The sequence below is a fragment of the Sminthopsis crassicaudata genome, chromosome 5, assembly GCF_048593235.1.
Source record: "Sminthopsis crassicaudata isolate SCR6 chromosome 5, ASM4859323v1, whole genome shotgun sequence".
NCBI classification, from domain to species: Eukaryota; Metazoa; Chordata; class Mammalia; order Dasyuromorphia; family Dasyuridae; genus Sminthopsis; species Sminthopsis crassicaudata.
In genome coordinates, this window is record NC_133621.1 from 218010602 (window position 1) to 218032702 (window position 22101).

General features: G+C 34.4%; 1 protein-coding gene across 3 annotated transcripts in view; it reads left to right on the plus strand.

Moving 5' to 3' along the window:
* The window catches only part of R3HDM2 (R3H domain containing 2), a 159305-nt gene that overhangs the window by 70767 nt on the left and 66437 nt on the right, over window positions 1-22101 (plus strand). The window contains exon 2 of one of the 3 annotated variants that reach the window (XM_074269900.1): window positions 7985-8139. The exons of the other annotated variants lie outside the window; for them this stretch is intronic. The gene's annotated coding sequence lies outside the window, so the exon portion shown is untranslated. The remainder of the gene's footprint in view (window positions 1-7984; window positions 8140-22101) is intronic. 3 annotated transcript variants of the gene reach the window in all.

A 22101-nucleotide genomic window follows, 5' to 3' on the forward strand; every position in this document is an offset into this window, starting at 1 on the left:
CTCCATGATAGCTAGCATTTATACAATGCTTTAAGATTTGCAAAGTGTTTTATAAATATCCCATTTTATTCTCACAGTATCCTTAGTAGGTATACACTGTAATTAAGCTATCCTATAGCTTAATTGAAATTATTTTAGGTGGGATATTAAACTATAGATATCATTGGAGCACGTCTCTTTCCACCTGTCCCTTCAGTGAAATGTATTTTGTCATCCAAACTGTCATTTGTTTGGGGAGGACTTGTAGGGGGAAAAAACTACAACCTTGTCATCCTCTCATTATCTAAGGCTTAAAAATTGTTACTAATTAATTCCTGCCTTTTTAATTTTGATACACTCCTTTCAGAGTTTCAGGTAAGTCCTAGAACTTCTCTATAGGAATTAAACAGAAATGTGATTTTTTTTTTTATAATGATTTTTCATTATGTATTGTGTTTGAGGGACCAGAGGAAAGTCCATGTAGGTAATGGGTTTAAAACACACACACACACACACACACACACACACACACACACACACACACACACACACACACAATTACTAAAATCTTAAACTGAAAGTGGCACAATTTTTCTTTATATAATGGATCTCTTCCAAATTGATTTTACAGCAAGTATTTAATAAGTGCTTTATTTAGCCAAGAGTATCTTTATATTAGAAACTCTGTCTCTCCATAACCATCACTTATTTTCTGGCTTTTTTAAAGTAGCAGTTAGGCTTTCTTTATCATCTATTACACCTAAAGATACCTTGTGTTTCTCTTATAAATAATTTTGTTGATGCTTTCTATTATTACAGTACACTATATTCATTTCTGAAAATATTCCTTCTCTTTTTCCTAGTGAATATCCTTGTAGCAAAAATTCTGTAAGAAGAGGAAAAAGCAATTCAGCAAAACTAATTAACACATCCATATCTCTGATATTCCTATACCCATATTCACATATCTTGGCATAGAAAGGAAAGCATATTTTCTCAGCTGCAGAGTTAGCCTTCCTTATTATAATTTTTGTGTTTGTTTCATAAACTTAACTCCGCTGCACTTAATTTATATTTCTGTTCAATCATATGCAATTGCTTTTTCCTAGTTGCATTTGTGAGGCCATTAGTTAAACCACATATCCAAAAGTGCTGGTTTTGGAATCATGGGACTAGGGTGGGAATCCTGCCTTTACTAATTGCTAACTATAATCAGGGCCAGCCACGTGCTGTTTTTTCATCTATAACATGTACATGATCATATTTGAATGCCCTATCTCTTTAGATCAAATGGAGTACTTTCAAACTTTGGAGCATAATATTAACATCAATAATCGTTAAATGTTAACAATAATTGCTAAATAGAAAACCAGGAAATCCAGGATATTACCTTCAGCAAACTCCAAACCTGAAACGGAAAACATGGTGGTTAGGGATACATTTCATAAAGCTTTTACCCAAGGTGAAGTTTTATGTTGTGTTGGCCTTTTTATTTTCTTTTACATTCTTTTGGTTTGCATTAAAAACCTATGGTAGAGTATTTATCTTCTGTTGCTAGATAAAGTGCCCAGTTGTGATTGGAATTTTCCCCTTCTGTGTGACTCTTTGGACAAAAAAACCTGAGAAAATGGAAATCCATCAGCAGAATCTGGAAAAAAGCAGTTAATAGCATTTCTGCTAATGAATGTTAATGGGAAGTAGAATGAACTGAGAAAAGAGCTTCTTGGCTTTATGAAAATTGACTGCATTTTTTCAGAGCTCTTAAGAGTAAAGATTTGATAAAAGCAAGAAGCCTTCTTGCCATTTTGTAATGTACATCTGAGTGGAGAAGCTCACTAAATGAACGTTTCTCAACAAAGCCATTTTCAGTTCACAAAAAGTCTTGGGATCTGTTGTCTCTGAGACTTATAAATCTAGTGTGCGGTTTTTGTTTTTTTGTTTTTTTCATTAGAGAAAGTATAAGAAAAACTTCATATTGATATTGATTGTTAGATTATTGGTGATACTCGTGATTTTTAGCTTTGTTTTTATTTGTGCCTCCTTTCTACATTGGTACAGGGTGACTCTTAGAATATTTATTAGGTGTAATGTTATACTAAAGATTTTTCCCTTTTCTGGGACTTTAACTGTCTTTTCAAACTTTCAAGTAGTCAAGTCTCAAAATACACATGCAAATTGAAGAGATCTACTGAGATACCCTTTGTAGTTACCTGATTGCCATTGCTATTGCCAGAGATTGCTTTTGACCTTTCTGACTTTAAACTTACTAAAATGACTTATACATTTGAGATACTCAACATATTTGTTGAGTGAATGAATTCATAGCAACACTTGAGAGCAGTTTCTGCCTTGAAATAGTTTTTTTGTTTTCTTTTGTTCTTTGTTTTGTTTTGCTGGTGGCAATGATGAAAACGACATCTTTTCCAAACTGATTCTGGATCCCAAATTGTTATTTTTTTTTTATTATAGCTTTTTATTTACAAGATATATGCATGGATAATTTTACAGCATTGACAATTGCCAAACCTTTTGTTCCAATTTTTCTCCTCCTTCTTCCCATCCCCTCCCCCAGATGGCAGGTTGATCAATACATGTTAAATATGTTAAAGTATAAATTAAATACTATATATATATATATGTATATATATATATATATACACACACACACACACACACATACATATGTATATACATGTCCAAACAGTTATTTTGCTGTACAAAAAGAATCGGACTTTGAAATAGTGTACAATTAGCCTGTGAAGGAAATAAAAAATGCAGGCTGACAAAAAAGAGGAATTGGGAATTCTATATAGTGGTTCATAGTCATCTCCCAGAGTTCTTTCACTGGGTATAGCTGGTTCAGTTCATTACTGTTCTTTTGGAACTGATTTGGTTCATCTCATTGTTGAAGATGGCCATATCCATCAGAATTGATCATATGATCCCTAATTATTTTGTGTATTATTTTTATTTACTATGGCTAAGCCCTTGGTGAGGACCAAAGCTGTTTATTACATTCAATATTGTTATACTCATTATTAGTAAAATGCATGCATGCCAGGATAAGGAGACATTTTGCAGTTGCCCAGGTAGATTATAGTGGACTGATGGCTCCATTGGTGAGAATGTAATATAAGAATTTATTTCTATAACATGACATTCTCTAGCAAAGATGAAAGAGGTAGGATGTCTGCTTGATTGATAGTAGGAAGCAAATCACGTTGGTCATTTCTCATTAGGATATAACCTGATTCTTTTCTTGGGAATTGATCTGTTTTTTTTTTTGTTTTTTTGTTTTTTGTTTTTTGTTTTTTGTTTGTTTGTTTGTTTAGTCTAGTTTTTTATATTTGGTGAAAAGGGTAGAAAATCTATAATAGTATTTTTAGTATAGTATGAAGTATTTGTGGCTTTGCTATGCTGAGGACAGCACTATACTCCAAGTTATCCAGATTTAAAACTTTTGCCATGCCTTGACATCTCATTTTTACTTTCCCCAGTAATTCAGTCTGATGCCAAATTTTTTTTTTCTACCTATACAGCATCTCTTGTGAATGTCCCTTTTTTTCCCTTATACAAACACAATTCTGATTTAGGTTCTCTTTATTTCTCATCTGACTAAATCAATAACCTTCTTAACTGGTCTTCCTTTCTCAAATGTCCTTCCATTCCAATCCATCCTCCATTAAACTGTAAAGTTAATTTCTTCCAACACATAAGTTTGTCCCTATCACAGTTCTTCTTGGTGAGCTCCAGTGATTCATTTATCCTGTAAGCTGGCATCTTCCTATCTGTTTAGTCTTCTAACATTATACTATACTATCTATATACTGTGCAATTCAGCAGTGCTGGCCTGTTTGCAGTTACTCAAAGTTGTTCTGTCTAATTATGTTTTCACCAATTTCCCTTCTTCCCCTTTTCTAATATTTGAAATGCTCTGCCTTTTCACTTGTACTTATTCATTTCCTGAGTTATCTTCAATTCTCAATTCAGATCTCATCTGCAGATCTTTCCTAATCCCACTAATGTGAATGGCTTCTGTCTACTCTAACTATATCTTGTATGTACTTATTTATAAATATGTTGTTTCTCCCATTAGAATGTGAACTTTTTGAGGGAAGAGACTGTTTTTGCCCCTTTTTTGTAACCCCGAACTTTTCAATATCTGGAACATAATAAGTGCTTAATAAGTGTTTCTTGACTGATCAATTATCAAGTACTATATACTTCCCCTTCATTTCCTTTTAAGAAGACAAGCATTTCCCTCCAATTATCCATGTTTATACTCTTTCTATATGGCTTTGGCCCCTGGAGAGAGTGAACTTAAACAAAGTATTTGATAGAAAGCATTTGCCCCACCAGGTTGACTTCTAAATGCATCATAGCTGAAAGTCTATGAATCCAGAATGGAATGTCTCAGTTGCTTGATCTGTGTGCTGAGTTCCTTAGGCATATCCTTAGACTAATGCTGTGAGTAAGCACTGGCATGAACTCCCAACCCTGGAGTTCTGGCAGCTTTCCAGACTATTTTGAAACTGAGTTGTGGCCTAGTCTGTTCTACCTCCAACTCCTTCATGGGTTAATTACCACGGGGACTGAAACGGAATCAGGATCAAGTGCTCATGGCTTGGGTAAGGAGAACTGATCTCTGAGAGCTCTCTGTCCTCATCAGAAAGCTTGCTGCAGCCCTAAACCCAGCCTGTTATGTAGATGGTTTTGTTAAGAACCTTATATGACTGGATGATTTCAGAGAGCCGTGGAGAGACTGACATGAACTGATGCTAAGTGAAGTGAGTAGAACCAGGAGATCATTGTACATGGCCACAGCAAGATTATACAATGATCAGTTCTGATGGATGTGGCTCTTTTCAGCAGCAAGGTGATTTAGATGAGCTTAATGGTCTTGTGATGAAGAGAGTCATCTATACTTAGAACTGTGGGAACTGAATGTGGACCACAACATAGGATTCTCACTCTTTTTGTTGTTGTTTGATTGCATTTTGTTTCCTTTCTCATTTTTTTCTTTTTGATCTGATTTTTCTTTTGCAACATGATATTTATGGAAATATGTATAGAAGAATTGCCCATATTTAACATATATTGGATTACTTTCCTTTGAGGGGAGGGGGTGGGGGAAAGGAAGAAAAAAATTTAGAATACAAGATTTTGTAAAGGTGAACGTTGAAAATTATCTGTGCATATATTTTGAAAATAAAAAGCTTTAATTAAAAAAATTAAATTAATAATATTAACTAAATAAGAAAAAGGAACCTTAGCTGAAAAAAAAAAAAAGACAGGAAATTAGCTAGCAGGAATGGAAGAATTAAGTGTTTTTATTGTCATTATTTTTACAAGTTGATTGAAGACTTTGTCATGTTTGTAAATCACAAGAAAGAATTAGTAAATTGAGACTAACAATGAAGAAAATAGAAGAAATGATAAGGAGGGGCTATCTACTGGAACATGCAGGATAGGATAGGACCCAGAGTGCTTGGAGAGATGTTTGTTTTAGCAGGGAGATGGGCTACCTCTTTATTAGAGACTAGAGTAAAGTAGGAGATAGTAGAGGAATCACAGTAATAAAAGATAGGAAGAGGGAAAGGGGACTCTGAAAATTGAGTTTCTGGTATTTTCTTGTTGTAAGAAGCTTGAAGAGAAAAGTTTTGCATGATTTCTGTGGTCATTGGACTAGAGAAATCAATTAGGGAAGAGAGATAGGATTACTTTGTTCTGGTGAGGTCCAGATGAAATTAACAGAAGCCTTCCCCTTTTAATAAATATTTTAAAATAAAAGGGAAAAAAAACCCTAGCTTACTAAAACTAATCAACAAATCAACCAAGTTGGACAGTCTAATTACTATTAAGTACTCACAGTCCACAGAATGAGGGATAGAGTTGCATTCTCTCATTTTTCTCTAGGGTCAAGCTTAGCATTATAACTATATGCTGATCAGTTTCATTTTGTTCTTTCCATTTCCATAATCATGTACTGCATATTGCTTTTCTGTTCCTGCTTACTTAATTTTCCATCAGTTCTCTGAATGCTACAGCATGGTTATTTTCACAACAAAGTAATATGCCATTTTATGAATGTATCGCAGTTTGACTATTCTCTAACCAATGGGTCCATACTTTGTTTCTAGTTCTTCACTAGTACAAAAAGAAAAATGTTGTAATGAATACTTTTATAATACATGTGATATTTCTGTCTTTGTCCTTATATGTTCCTAATGGTGGGATCTAAGAGTCTTAACTCTTAAAAAGAATTTTGGTTATATAACAACATTTAGAGAGAAGAGAAAGATAAGTTCATCAGGAGTGAATAATACTGCCTTTTAGAACTGGCTCCATGTGTTGTAGGAAGCATAAAAATATGATGTCAACAGGATTAACCCTTCAAAAAATCCACGAATCGATTTTCTTGTAGTTCAGGGGTTCATTAGTGTTTTCAGTGAGTTGAAACATGAAAACATTTCCAAGTCTTTTGTTTTGCTTCTTTCTAGCTTTTGTGCTAGGATATATATATATATATAAAACCACTATGAGTATGATTACTTGCACAGAATCACTGTCAGAACCATTTGCTTTTTAGTATATCAGATTGGTAATAATACATCTTCCATATCTGTGGAAAGTGTTCTCTGACCAAAATTTGCAGCAGTTTCTGTGGAAATGTTATTTTTTTTAAAGGAAGAAAAAAAAAATCTCATTTTGGCTCTTAGTGATAGAGCCTGTTGCCATGGAGCTCTGGTTTAGATAGGCTGACCCAGGGGCCAATGAGCAAATAGAACATAACACATCATCATTTAACCTTGCAGAATGTACTTATTCAGTGATATATGACATTAATACCAATGCCTTATATAGAACTGTGAAATGAAGTGCCCAAAAAATGGTGTGAGGTCCCTTTTTTATTCTCTTAAGATTTACTGTTTAACATACACATGATAATGGGATTTCAATTTATATGATTTGGTGGGAGGAGAAAGGGACTGATATCAGGATTGTTAGCATGTACCTGCTGTATGTTTCTAAGGTTAGGGTACCTATAATTCAACCTTGACACCTGGAATCTTTTTGTAGACTTAAATTGATATCTCTTTAACAAATTTAGTGACTCTCAGGCAAGGCAGTGTGAGCTCTCTTCATTTCTGAACCTGCCTTGCTTACCTCTGTAACCTTAAAGCTGAGTAAAAAACTGTCAGTTTCCTTCTCACTTGTTTTCTCCTCATCCTCTTCCATCCTCTTGTGGTTCTCTGCTCACTGTATGTGTGTACATCTTGTCATTTGGCCTCTCAAGGGAGGACTTCCTGTTCTTTCTTCCTCATTTCCCTTTGGATATCTTTATCTCTTTACTTCATTAGCTTCTTCATATTTAGATGGCTTTTTTTTTTGGGGGGGGGGCAAAGCAGGTGGGTTGTTACTTTCCCAAGGTCACAAGATTACTTTTCCTAGTAAGTGTCAAGTGTCTGAGGCTGGATTTGAACTCCAATCCTTCTGACTCCAGGGTTGGTACTCTATCCACTTGTATCACCTAGCCTTCCCTCCATATTTGTTGAAGAAGTTGCTGAACTTTGACTGTATTCGTTGTTTATTTCTTATCGCAGAAGTCCTAGATGTTTGTCTCTTTCAACTTCCTTGCCATGCTGAGGGCCAAAAAAAATCACTTAAGCCTGGAGTTCAGAATAGAGTTCAGGGATAGAAATAAAGGTTTTTTCGATCTTTAAAGTTAAAGCCCTGGGACTAGATGAAATCACCAGAGGAGAGAATAGAGGGAAAAGATAGTTGAGAACAGAATGCAGGAGACCAGAGAAAAGGAAAAGTACACAAATGAAAATTTCCCCTTCTTGTTGCATTCCCATTTATATTCCATAGTCCTTTTTATAGATGTGGGTGTCATTTCCCATTATTAGTCTTTTGGAATTGTCTTGAGTCATTGTATAGCTAAGAAATAATGTTGCTGTTACTGTATTCAATGTCCAAGAAGTTTTTTTTTTCTTAAATCAAGAATACCTATATTCAGGGGACTGAAGGAGGAGGAGCCAGCAAAGGAACGAGAAGGAGCAGACAAGAAAATGGAAGAGAACTAGAAGTTTCAGTGTCATTGAAGCCTGGAAGAAGGAAGGTTGTTTAAGAACTTTATATTACCTTGAGAGGTCAAAGGTAATGACACACACACACACACACACACACACACACACACACACACACACACACACACACACACACACACACACACACACACACACACACACACACACCCCCTGTATATTCTTTCCTGTCTCATAGGACCAAAATGACATTGGGAAGTCATCTCATTTATATTTGCTGAGAGACAGAATCTGTGTGAAAAGGGTCTTCAGGAGTGTGTTAGTAGCTCACATTCTCCCTGAGTGGCGATCTTTTTTCAAAATTTAACCTGTATCTATGTCCATAAAAGTGAACCATTAAAGGTCTTTTTTGAGAGAAATCACCCCCACTTCCACCACTTTATAACTCAGTTAAACCTTTAAATGTTAAGAAATGAGGGGCAGCTAGATGGCATAGTGGATAGAACACTGACCCTGGAGGCAGGACGTCCTGAGTTCAAATCCAGCCTCAGATTCTTAACACTTTCTAGTTATGGATCTTGGATAAGTCACTTAACCCCAGTTGCCTTGCTGAGGAAGAGAAATATATTCTGTTTCTTAAAGGATGAACTCTATTTAATGTGTAGTGTGATTGACTGGCCCTTTCCTTAGTGATTATATTGGTAGTATATTTAAAAGAACAGGGGTTTGGATGGGAGAAGGTAGTGTATAAAATCTACAGTAGTGGCAGAAAGCATCAAAAATAGAAATTCTGATTCATCCAGGTTATAAGTTCTGATCCCTTTTTTGGATCAGTTCACTTGTCTTTGGATCAGTTCACTTGTCTTTAGATCAAGTAGTTGTTGATTGTAAGAATGGGTAGGAAAATTGTTGTTTTTAAAAGAGAGATCAAAGTGATTCTGATCCTTTGGTACCAATAAAGCCTGGGAACTGAAATGGTAGTCTGAGGCCTTAATCAATCTTGCCTGTTGAACTTCTCTCCCCTGTGTCTCTTCTTGTTTCTCCTTTCTTTCTCTAGTCTCTCTTGAAATTGTTTCTTTCATGACTTAGATAAGACGCCACAGCCTCCAAATTACCTTTTCTTATCCCTACTTCCCCAGATAAAAGTGACCTCTCTCTTCTTATTGAAAATTATCCTAGCCCTTTTGCCTCGACTTTTACACACTTAACTTACATCCTAGTTGTGGGACAGCACAGGTCTTAAGAATAGTTCTTCAACTATATATCTTTGTATCAGTCTTACACATAGTAGACATTTTAAAAAATAATAGCCTTTTATTTTCAAAATATATGCAAAGATAGTTTTCAACATTTACCCTTGTAAAACCTTGTGTTCCAAGTTTTGCTTCCCCCCCAGACAGCAAGTAATCCAATACATCTTAAATATATGTAATTCTTCTATACATGTTCCCACATTTATCATGCTGCACAAATCAAAAAGAAAAAAAAATGAGAAAGAAAACAAAAAAAAAACAAATAATAACAAAAATAGGTGAAAATACTATGTTGTGATCCACATTCAGTCCATACAGTTCTTTTTCTGGATGCAGATGGCTCTCTCCATCACAAGTCTATTGGAATTGACCTGAATCACCTCAATATAATCACCTCAATATTGAAAAGAACCACATCTATCAGAATTGATCATCACATAATCTTCATGTTGCTGTGTACAATATCTTTTGGTTCTATTTACTTCATATAATAGACATTAAAAAATTTTTTTTTTTGAGTTCTAAAATTCTCTCCCTCTCATCCTCCCTCATTGAAAAGGGAAGCAATTTAGTATAGGTTATATATGTGCAGTCATGTAAAACAAATTTCCATATTAGTCATGTTATGAAGAAAGTATAGAAGCCCTCCTCTCCAGAAAAATTTAAAAGTATGCTTCAGTTAGTATTCAGAATCAATCAGTTCTTTCCTTACAGATAGATAGCATTTTTCTTTCTTTCTTTCTTTCTTTCTTTCTTTCTTTCTTTCTTTCTTTCTTTCTTTCTTTCTTTCTTTCTTTCTTTCTTTCTTTCTTTCTTTCTTTCTTTCTTTCTTTCTTTCTTTCTTTCTTTCTTTCTTTCTTTCTTTCTTTCTTTTGATGGTAAATGGTTATTGTTTGTTTTTTTTAAATTATTATTATTAAAGCTTTTTGTTTACAAATATATGCATGGGTAATTTTTCAACACTGACCTTTGTAAAGCCTTCTGTTCCAAATTACCCCTCCCCCCTCACTCTCTCCCCTAGATGGCAGGTAGTCCATACATGTTAAATATGTTAAAATATATGTTAACATATATACATACACACACACACTTATTTATACAGTTATCTTGCTGCACAAGAAAGTTTGGATCAAGAAGGGGGGAAAAAATGGGGCAAGCAAACAACAATAGAGAGAGTGAGAATGCTATGTTGTGTTCCACACTCAGTTCACGTAGTCCTCTCTGGGTGTAGATGGCTCTCTTTATCACTGAACAATTGGAACTGGTTTGAATCATCTCATTTTTGAAGAGAGCCATGTGCATCAGACTTGATCATTGTATAGTCTTGTTGCTGTGTACAATGATCTCCTGGTTCTGCTCATTTCACTCAGCATCAGTTCATGTAAGTCTCTCCAAGCCTCTCTGTATTCATCCTGCTGGTCATTTCTTACAGAGCAATAATATTCCATAACATTCATATATCACAATTTATTCAGCATTCTCCTACTGATGAGCATCAATTCATCTTCCAGTTTCTTGCCACTACAAAAAGGGCTGCCACAAACACTTTTGCACATGTGGGTCCCTTTCCCTCCTTTAATATCTCTTTGGGATATAAGCCTAGTAGAAACACTGCTGGATCAAAGGGTATGCACAGTTTGATAATTTTTTGAATATAGTTTCAAATTGCTTTCCAGAATAGTTGGATTTGTTCACAATTCCACCAACAGTGTATCAGTGTCTCAGTTTTCCTACATCCTCTCCAACATTCATTATCTTTTCCTGTCATCTTAGCTAATCTTAGAGGTGAGTTGTCATTTTGCATTTCTCTGGTCAGTAGTGATTTGGAGATGATTAGAAATAGTTTTAATTTCTTCATTTGAAAATTGTTCATATTGTTTGACCATTTATCAATTGGAGATGAATAGTATTTTTCACAGTAAGTCATTCAGAACTGGCTTGGATCATTGTATTGCTGAGAATAGTTAAATCATTCACATTTGATCATCATTTAGTTTTGCTATTACTTTGTATATTATTCTTCTGGTTCTGCTCACTTCATTTTGCATCAGTTCATATAAGTCTTCCTGAGCTTTTCTGAAATCCACTCTCATTCCTACAACACAACAGTATTGCATCACATTCACATACCACAATTTGTTCAACCATTCACCAGTTGATGATCATTTAAAAGAGAGCTACTATCAATATTTTTTACATATAAATCCATTTCCTTTCTTTTTTCTTTCTTTCTTTCTTTCTTTCTTTCTTTCTTTCTTTCTTTCTTTCTTTCTTTCTTTCTTTCTTTCTTTCTTTCTTTCTTTCTTTCTTTCTTTCTTTCTTTCTTTCTTTCTTTCTTTCTTTCTTTCTTTCTTTCTTTTTTTTTTTTTTTTTTAAATCTCTGGCATACAGACTTAGTAGTGGTATTACTGGATCAAAAGAAATGCACTTTTATAACCCTTTAGACATAGTTCCAGATTGCTCTCCAAAATGGTTGGATTACTTCACAATTCCATTGACAATGCTTTAGTGTCCCACTTTTGCCATGTCCCCTCCAACATTTGTTATTTTCCTTTTCTGTCATATTAGATGGTACCTCAGAGTTGTTTAAATTTACATTTTTCTAATAGTAATGATTTAGAACATGTTTTTCATATGACTATAAATTTTTTACTTTGTCTGAAAGTTGTCTGTTCATATCCTTTGATCATTTATTATATGTATTATATATAAGTATACAAATGACTTGTATTCTTATAAATTGGATTTAGTTGAGTGGATGCCCATCAATTGGAGAATGGCTGAATAAATTGTGGTATATGAATATTATGGAATGTTATTGTTCTATAAGAAATGATCAGCAGGATGATTTCAGAAAGGCCTGGAGAGACTTACATGAACTGATGGTGAGTGAAATGAGCAGGACCAGGAGATCATTATATACTTCAACAACAACACTATACGATGATCAATTCTGATGGACATGGTCACCAATAGAGCAGTAATGAATTGAAACGAGCTACACCCAGTGAAAGAACTCTGGGAGATGACTATGAACCACTACATAGAATTCCCAATCCCTCTATTTTTGTCCACCTGCATTTTTTATTTCCTCCACAGGCTAATTGTACAATATTTCAAAGTCTGATTCTTTTTATACAGCAAAATAACTGTTTGGATATGTATACATATATTGTATTTAATTTATACTTTAATATATTTAACATATTGGTCAACCTGCCATCTGGGGGAAGGAGGGGAAAAATTGGAACAAAAGGTTTGCAATTGTCAGTGCTGAAAAATTACCCATGCATATATCTTGTAAATAAAAATTAAATTAATAAATTGGATTGTTTTCTTTTTTTTTCATTGTATAATCTTTTTATTTATTTATAATAATTTTTACGAAGATTTTATACATAGGTAATTTTCCAGCATTGACAATTGCAAAACCTGTTGTTTCAACTTTTCCCCTCCTTCCCCCCACCCCTTCCCCCAGATGACAGGTTGACTAATACATGTTAAATATGTTAAAGTATAAGTTAAATACAGTATATGTATACATGTCCAGTTATTTTGCTGTATAAAAAGAATCGGACTTTGAAACAGTGTACAATTAGCCTGTGAAGGATGTCAAAAATGTAGGCGGACAAAAATATAGAGATTGGGAATTCTGTGTAGTGGTTCATAGTCAACTCCCAAAGTTCTTTCACTGAGTGTAGCTGGTTCAGTTCATTACTGCTCTATTGGAACTGATTTGGTTCATCTCAGTATTGGAGAGGGCCTCATCCATCAGAATTGATCATCATATAATATTGTTGTTGAAGTGTATATAATGATCTCCTGGTGCTGCTCATTTCACTCAGCATGTAAGTCTCTCCAGGCCTTTCTGAAATCATCCTGTTGGTCATTTCTTACAGAACAATAATATTCCATAATACTCATATACCACATTTTATTCAGCCATTCTCGAATTGATGGGCATCCACTCAGTTTCCAGTTTCTAGCCACTACAAACAGGGCTGCCACAAACATTCTTGCACATACAGGTCCCTTTCCCTTCTTTAAAATCTCTTTGGGATATAAGCCCAGTAGTAACTCTTCTGGATCAAAGGATATGCACAATTTGATAACTCTTTGAGCATAGTTCCAAATTGTTATCCAGAATGGCTGGATGGATTTAGTTTTCCATAGATTTGAGAAATGAGGTCTTTATCAGAGAAATTATTGTAAACATTTTTTCAATTAGTTACTGTGTATTTCCCTTGTTTATCCTCCTTTCACTCTATCCCTTCTTAAAAATGTTTTGTTTTTGACTAGTGCCTCTCACAATTCACCTTCCCTTCTATCCATCCTGACTTTTCATATTTGTCTCCTCTCTTGTTTCCCTGAGGGTGAGATGTATTTCTATGCCCAGTTGAATATATATATCATTCCCTCTTTGAGTTTCAATCAAAGTAAGGTTTAAATATTGTTTGTTACTCCCCCCCCCATTGTAAAAGTTGTTTCACACCTTTTATGTGTAATAATTTATCCCATTGTTCCTTTCCCTTTCTCCTTCTCCCAGTGTATCCCATTTTCTCACCCCTTAATTTTATGGTTTTAGATATAATTCCATTATAGTCCATTCATATCCGTGTCTTCTTTTCCTGTATACTTCTTACTTTTTCAGTGTTTTGTGCCTCTTTTATCAAACTGTTGATTATTTTTTCTTGATTTTCTTGCATTACTTTCATTTCTTTTCCCAATTTTTCCTCTACCTTTCTTATTTGGTTTTTGAAATTTTTTGAGTTCTTCCAGGAATTCTTGTTTTGCCTGAGATCAATTTACATTTCTCTTTGAGGCTTTGGATATAGATGTTTTGACTTTGTTGTCTTCTGAGTTTATGTTTTGATCCACCCTGTCCTCATAGTAATTTTTTATGGTCAGGTTCTTTTTGTTGTTTGCTCTTTTTTTTTTTCCCTGCCTACTTCTTGACTTTTAACTTTATGTTAAAGTCGAGCTCTGCTCTCTGGGTGGAGGGGAAGGCAGTGTTCCAAGTTTCAGATTTTTGGTGCAACTATTTTCAGAGCTATTAGCTAGTTCAGAGGGTCTGTAAGTTTTTCAGTTCTTCTTAAGTGTTATGACCTAAGGAAAGATGTAGTCATTGCTCTTCTAGCCTGTTCTCTGGTCTGTGATAAACTGCAGTTCCATCCTGCAACTATGATCAGATTTTCTCACCCTCTGTAGCTCTTCTAGTGTACTAATGCTCTGTCTCTCCTTGGAATTGCCACCTGGAACTGCATAAGGGCAATAAGACAGAGTTCTTTTTTCAGTGCAAGTGGAGTCTCCTGCAATCTCCTTTTGACCAGTTGTCCAACTCCCTTTACCATCTGTGGGTTGAGAGTTGTTGGAGCTATCCCAAGGTTCACTTGCCCTCAGAGCTTGCTGTTGCTTTGCTGGAGTGCAGCCTGTGTTAGACTGTATTCCACTTTCATCCCAGTGAGATACATCTTTCCTGCCAACCTTCTAAGTTGTTTTGGGTTTGTTAGGGGTTACCCTATCCTTTTGTTGATTCTGCTGCTCTAGAATTAGTTTTGAGGAATTATTTTAAAGTTGTTTGAAGGGAATTTGGGAGAGCTCTGGCAAGTCCCTGCCTTTTATTGGTGCCTTATCCATACCTCTCTTCTCATCCAGAGAACCATTTTGTAAAACAAATAACATTTTAAAAAGAAAATAAAATTGAAAAAGAAGAGAAAAGTTGAACTATTCAATACATTCAAAAATCTGAAACTATATGCATTGTGAAACTTCCATCAGTAAAGAAGTGGAATGAGAATATGTTCTTATATCTCTTTTTTGGAGACATGTTTGTTCTTTGTACTTTTCAACATTCATATTTGGTTATTTTTTGGTTATTCTTCCATTTACATTGTAATCATTTTATGTACATTTCCTTGACTCTGCTTACATTATTATGTATCAGTCTATATAAATCTTTTCTTGCCTCTCTATGTTCATCACATTCATAAATTTTTAGCACAATAATAATACATTCGTGTACTACAATTTGTTTAGCCATTTCCCAGCTGAGGTTCTTTATCTTATTTCAAATTCTTTGCCATCACAAAAAATATTGTTATAAATAGTTTGGCATATATAGAACTTTCCTTATCAATGACCTTCTGAAGGTATAAAACTAGTAGTGGAATATCTTGAGTCAAAGAATATGGACATTTTAGCCACTTTATTTGCATAATTCTAAATTGCTTTTCAAAATGATTGCCAGAGCTTCACTAAGTATGAAGTAGTATGTCTTAGCTTCCTACCACCTCTCCAACTATATCTCTTTTGTCTACCAAAGTCAAGAAACACTTATATAATATACTTACAAAGTTCTCCTCCAAGAAAATAAAGGACAACTTAAATAGCTTGAGGAAAATGCAAAGCTCTTGATTGGGTCATGTAAGTATAATAAATATACTACCAAAGCTAATTTACAGTATTAAAACTATTCCAATCAAATTATCAAATGTATATTTTACACAACTCAGTAAAATAACAAAATTATTTTGGGAAAATAAAAGATCTATAACATCAGGGAGAATAGAATAAGAGGTAGGGATGAAGGGAGAATAGTACTTCAAAACTTATAAAGTAGCAATACTTAAAACAATTTGACATTGGTTAGAAAATAGAGGGATAAATCAATGGAATAGATTATACAAATGAAAATGAGAAATAATGGAACTTAAACCATGTTCTGGAAAACATAAATTCCTAGAAAAGCTTTATTTGATTTAAAAAACAAAAACAAAACAAAACTGCTGAAAAACTGGAAAAAAGTTTGGCTGAAATTAGACACAGACCAATGTACATTATATGCTACAATAAATTCTACTAGGAGATATAACTTTAATATTAAATAAGAGTAGACTACATAGTTTTCACAGATAAAAGTAGGAATTGTATTCTTAACCAAACCAGAGGTAAAGGTAAATTACCAAAGATAAAATTGATAAGTTTTTTTATATTGAAAATGAAAAACTTCTGAATAAGAAGAGAAGGATAACTGTATCAAATTCATTTTGGTAAAAATAAATATCTAAAATATTTAAACAACTAACATAATATATAGCCATGCCCCAACAGATTAGCAGTTTGAGATTATGAACAGTTATCAAAAGAATTGTAAGCAATCAATAATCGTACAATGTTCTCTTCTCCCTATAGTGTTTCAGTAAGTAAGTTGTTCTTTTGTTATTGTTTATTTCCATTATTTAACAATTTTTCAGTCCCAAAATCATGATTGCTCTCTTCTCTCCGTGGTGCTACCAATCCTCACCTTAAACTCAGATAACACAGGCATAAATTAATGATTTTGCTGACCTCTATTTTGCTTATGAAAACTTGGGGATTTGTGGGATTATATGTATAAAACATCATCAGTGTCTCAGTCATTAAAAATCTCTAAATCCTTTTTTAAAGAATACCACAAAACAGTACTTATAATTTTACAATGGACATACTGTTGCTTGCTATATATATCTATTTATTTTTAAATTCTGTCCTCTGTTCTTCTCTCCTTTTCACTCACTCTTCAGCTCCTTGTAATCTGACTTCCAGCTTCATCACTCACCTGAAACTGCTTTCCCTAATGTTTTCAGTGTTCATTTAATTAGCAAATCCTATAGCCTTTTCTCAATCTTCATTTTTCTTAACTATTCTATAGCATTTGACACTGTGGACAAGCTTTTTCCCCTCAAATTTTCTCCCTTCTGTGTTTCTTTTCTTGGTTTTCCACCTATTTGATTGATCCTTCTCAGCATTCTTTTCTGAATCATTGTAGTTATTCCTTTCTTTGACTATGAGTTTGTCTCTAGACTCTATATTAGATCTTCCTTTTCTTTCTATTGTCTTAGTACATTAGCAGCAGCTCCTTTGGGTTCTTATCCACCCAAATGACCCCCTGCTCCTATATTATAGATACTGTCCTCTCCTCTTTCTTGAGCTCCATTTGTAGGATTGCTGACTGATTGACAATTGGATGATTCAAACAGCCTTTAGGCATCTCTAACTCAAAAAGCCTAAAACAGAACTCATTATCCTTTCCCCAGTTTTTCAGAGTTCCCCCTTTTTGTCTAGTTTTTATATTTCTATTGAAGGTACCACCATTCTTAAATTCACCCAAGTTTGCCACTTGAAATCATCCTTAATGCCTTACTTTCCTTTATCACACTTGTCAAGTCTTCTTGATTCTACCTCCACAACAGCTCTCATGTCTGTCTCCTTGACTCTGTTCTGAGGGTTTGAAGAGAGAAAAGAGAAGGAAATGTGAAGTAGAAAGGTGAAAGAAGGTGGTGGAATTTGCAATTTTTCATGATTGAGAGGCATGAGAAAAATAGATAAGCATAGAGGAAGGAATGGGTGGAGAGTGGGCATTAACTGAACTTTACTCTTAACTGAAACAAAGGAAGCCTGAACATGCACAGAAACACACAAACAAAATTTTGTCTAGAAATATATCAAACTCAACATGGAAACAAGGAGTAGGTGGGTGGAGCTGCATGAAGAGGAAGGATAATACTGGAGAGCAAATAATCAGAAGCAAAACACACATTCTGGTCCTAAAGGGGAAATTAAAAGGGAAAAAATAAACACAGAACTAGAACATAAGTGAGTGCTTTAGATTGCCTCTGTGGTATGTGAATGCAATAGAATATTAATGTACCATAAGAAATGACAAGAGACAAATTTCAGAGAATTTTAGGTAGTATGGGCTATTGAGTTGAAGTAGAACAGTTTATATATGGAAAGCAACATTGTAAAGAAAAACAACTTCAGAAACTTAAAAAGAATTCTGAGCAATGCAATTACCAACTATGTTTCTAGAAGACCAATGATGAAACATCTTGCTCAACTCCTGACAGATGATGGAAAAGAGTCCAGAAAAGGTTATATTGTGATTATGGCTACTATCTGGATTAGTTTTGCATGGCTATGTTTATTGGTTATAAGAGTTGTGATTTTTTTCTATTGTTTCAGTTTTTAATGGGGCTAGAGAGGGAAGGTGAAGGAAATTAGCAATGACACCTATAGGAGAAGACAGTTGAAATTTTTTTTTAAATGAGAGTAGAGAACCAAAGGAAATTCAATACAAAATTCAGACAAGCAGGAGTTTTAAAAAGAACATATGGAATTTGTCACATACTTCCAAAAAGAAAGTACAACTAGTGTGAAATGGAGATTCATGATTTCATATGTAAATCCTCTTTGTGTTTTGTGTATAAAGAAATCCTCAGGAGTGTTTTGTTGTTCAGAATTTAAAAAAATTTTTTTGACCTGCCTTCTCTAATCACATTGCTATTATCCCTCTTCTGGAATATTGCAATAATCTAATGACTCTCCCTGCTCCAAGTCTTTATCTTCTTCAGTCCATATTTTATCGGGCCGTCATAGTGATATTCCTAAAGCACAGTTGTACCATTTCACTTGCCTAAGTATCTAAGTTACCCTAATTATATGTTACTTGCATTCATATACTCATTGGTCCAGCCAAACTGGGCTTCTTGCTATTTCTTAATCATATTATATATCTCAGTGCCTTTGCCCATGCTTGTTTTCTGTGCCTTGAATGCACTCCCTCTTTTCCTCAGCATTGTAGAATTCCTAGCTTTCTTCAAAGTTTAGTTCAAAAGCTACCACTTCCCCCTTGCTAATATTTCCCCTGGAATTATCATGTATTTACTTTATGTGTCTTTATGTGTATATATGTTGTTTGCCCCTATTTAAAGTAAGGTCATTGGGAACATCTATTGTATTATTTTTTATCTTTGATGCCCCAATTCCTTCAGGCCTGACATGTAAGTGATGTTTAATAAATTGTTCTTGATTGATTGATTTGTTGTGCTGAATTATTACAATAGGACTGCAGAGAAGATTATTCTTTACTTCAGAGAAAATTATCTTGAATGGTAAATACTATGATATACCTATGATGTTGCTTAATATGAAAAGAGTAGGGGAGGATTCTGGGAAAATGGTGGAAAATGGTAGTGTAAATCAGTAAATTTCAAGGTCTCCAAATTTGTGCCTCAGGGCAAATATAGACTGATGAAAAGTCTAGAAGACTTGGGGCAGAATTGGAGTCCTCCTGAAGATCCAAAGAAAAACCCAAGCCAAAGAAATAGACTAGTTGATCAGTGGAATAGGTTAGGTTTACAGGGCAAGATAGTGAATAAAAATAGCAATCTAGTGTCTGACAAACCCAAAGATCCCAACTTTTGGGATAAGAATTCATTATTTGACAAAAACTGCTGGGAAAACTGGAAATTAGTATGGCAGAAACTAGGCATGGACCCACACTTTACACCACATACTAAGATAAGATCAAAATGGGTCCAAGATTTAGGCATAAAGAACGAGATCATAAATAAATTAAAGGAACATAGGATAGTTTACCTCTCAGACTTGTGGAGGAGGAAGGAATTTGTGACCAAAGGAGAACCAGAGATCATTATTGATCACAAAATAGAAAATTTTGATTATATCAAATTAAAAGGCTTTTGTACAAACAAAACTAATGCAAACAAGATTAGAAGGGAAGTAACAAATTGGGAAAACATTTTTACAGTTAAAGGTTCTGATAAAGGCCTCATCTCCAAAATATAGAGAGAATTGACTCTAATTTATAAGAAATCAAGCCATTCTCCAATTGATAAATGGTCAAAGGATATGAACAGACAATTTTCAGATGATGAAATTGAAACTATTTCCACTCATATGAAAGAATGTTCCAAATCACAATTGATCAGAGAAATGCAAATTAGGACAACTCTGAGATACCACTACACACCTGTCAGACTGGCTAAGATGACAGGAACAAATAATGATGACTGTTGGAGGGGATGTGGGAAAACTGGGACACTGATGCATTGTTGGTGGAGTTGTGAAAGAATCCAACCATTCTGGTGAGCAATCTGGAATTATGCCCAAAAAGTTATCAAAATGTGCATACTCTTTGATCCAGTAGTGCTACTACTGGGCTTATATCCCAAGGAAATACTAAAGAAGGGAAAGGGACCTGTATGTACCAAAATGTTTGTGGCAGCCCTTTTTGTAGTGGCTAGAAACTGGAAAATGAATGGATACCCATCAATTGGAGAATAGTTGGGTAAATTATGGTATATGAATGTTATGGAATATTATTGTTCTGTAAGAAATGGCCAGCAGGATGAATACAGAGAGGCTTGGAGAGACTTAAATCAACTGATGCTGAGTGAAATGAGCAGAACCAGAAGATCATAATACACTTCAACAATAATGCTTTATGAGGATGTATTCTGATGGAAGTGGATATCTTCAACATAGAGAAGAGCTAATCCAATTCCAATTGATCAATGATGGACAGAATCAGCTACATCCAGAAAAGGAACACTGGGAAATGAGTGTAAACTGTGAGCATTGTTTTTGTTTTGTTTTGTTTTGTTTTGTTTTTCTCCCCAGATTATTTTTACCTTCCAAATCCAATTCTTCCTTTGCAACAACAAAATTCGGTTCTGCACATATATATTGTACCTAGGATATACTATAACATTTAATATGTATGGCAATGCCTGCCATCTAGGGGAGGGAGTGAAAGAAAGGAGGGGAAAATTCAGAACAGAAGGGAGTACAAGGGATAATGTTATAAAAAATTACCTATGCATATGTACTGTCAAAAAATGTTATAATTATAAAATTAATTTTAAAAATTTAAAGAAAAGAAAAGAAAAACTCAAGCCAGCTGTGTGTGTGAAGTGCACACACCTCCAGGCTAGCTCCATAGAAACATCAAATGGGGACTTTGGGCCTAGCTGGGTTTGGCTGGAGCCTCAATTGGAAACACAGAAACTTTCACCTCCCTTGAGGGAGTCAGATAATCTGAGTCTGGGAAAATTGAGTGAACCACTTGGCTGATTTAGGAATGCCAGTCCCAGCTGTGTTGTAGAGACATGGCCCTGGGTAAGAAGGAACCAGTATACCCTGTGAGTGCAAAAGCAGTAGAGCAAGAATGCTGCTAGCTGTGGGCATTTGCTGGAAGGTAGAGCTTTTGGTTTGGGGTTCCAAATCAGAGGGTAGAGCTAAGTGAAGATAGAGAACCATCCCCCTATCCTACTATTAATACTTCTCATTAATTGAAAAAAAAAAAAAAAGGTGTCAGAAGGAAGAATGCAACCATAGAAACTTAAGATGGGAATAGAGAAGAGTGGAGTTCATCTTCAGAATAGGTTCATTAAAAACTCAAAAAAGAATTTAAAAATCAAATAAGAAACATTGAAGAAAAACTTTAAAAAATAAAGACCATTCAAGAAAAACAAAATTATGAAAAAATGTTAATCAACTAGAAAAAGAAATACAGAGTCTTAAAGATGAAAATAACTCTTTGAAAGTTAGAATTGGGCAAGGGAAAACCAATGAAGCAATAAGAGACTAAGAAATGACAAGATATAAAAAATGAAAAAATAGAAGGTGAAACGTCATATAAGTAAAACAACAGATCTGGAGATTAAGAAAAGATCAAGAAGAGAAAATATAATTGGATTACTTGAAAAATGTGACTAAGGAAAAAAAAACCCTCGATACAATAATGTAAGAAATAATCCAAGAAAATTGCCTTGGAGTGATAAAACATCCAGAGGAAGTAGAAATAGGAAAAAATCCACTAGTCACCTCCTTAAAGAGATCCTTTGTGAAAAAATAGGAATATTATTGCCAAATTTTGAAACCCTCAGATCAAAGAGAAAATTTTACAAGAAATAAGAAAAAAAAAATCACATATGCTGGAGCTACAACTAGAATTGAACAGTACTTATCAGCACCTA